The 743-nt window shown below is 63.8% G+C and overlaps 1 protein-coding gene across 1 annotated transcript in view; it reads right to left on the bottom strand.

The window, feature by feature from the left end:
• SMTN (smoothelin) overlaps positions 1-743 on the bottom strand; it is a 23,798-nt gene that overhangs the window by 3,734 nt on the left and 19,321 nt on the right. The gene's annotated exons all lie outside the window — the stretch shown is intronic.

The raw sequence follows: 743 nt of genomic DNA, 5'->3' as shown, positions 1-743 counted from the left end.
CACACACACACATACAGAGACATGAGTTCAGTTACGTTCTCAGTGCCGCAGTCTGCCAGCCTCCCGCATGCCCCCTCCCCACCGTGGACGTGCCGCTCAACTACCCATCACTAATGGTGTGCGATGCAGACAGGGGTGGGGGCCAGATCAGTCACAGGTGCAGAGAACTCTCGGGGCAAGCGGGAGGGAACGAGGGGTGGGGGCGATGGCATTGGCGCCGGGGTTGGAGGGGAGGGCTGTGCCCCAGGGAGCGGGGGTGAGGGAGGCGTGAGAGGAGGTGGAGGGGGAGGAGGAAGAAGAAATCTGGGGGAGCCAGAAAGAGAGGAGGAGAGGAGGAGAGACAGGTGGAGGAGGGTGCTGAGAGTGAGGTGTGCAGACGGGGCAATGATTCCAAAGTGGAGGGCTTGCGGAAGTCCTATATAAGCCTCTGGCAACACCTATATAGGCTGGGCGGGCACGGTGCCCGGGCCAGGAGCCTCCTTTTGGAATCTCCAGCCGGGATCCCGTGGGAGCAGGAAGCTCTGGTGATAGTGGGAGGAAAGCAGGACAGAGAAAGGGCAGAGAGAGAGGGAGAAGGGGGCAGACGGAGGATGGAGGGGATACGGACAGGGCCACCTGGTGGGCCTTGGCCCGGGCTGGTAGGTGGGCCTCCGGCTCCTTCGTTCCGGCGGGCACCTGGCACGCTCAGCAGCAGGTGGGTGGGGTGGAAGAGGACGGGGGCTTTCTGGGGAAGGTGGGGGGTG

The sequence above is a fragment of the Bison bison genome, unplaced genomic scaffold (assembly GCF_000754665.1).
Source record: "Bison bison bison isolate TAMUID 2011002044 unplaced genomic scaffold, Bison_UMD1.0 scf7180017864495, whole genome shotgun sequence".
In the NCBI taxonomy this organism is placed as follows: Eukaryota; Metazoa; Chordata; class Mammalia; order Artiodactyla; family Bovidae; genus Bison; species Bison bison.
The sequence above is the reverse complement of the archived record's forward strand: the minus strand, read 5'-3'. Positions and strand labels throughout refer to the sequence as shown.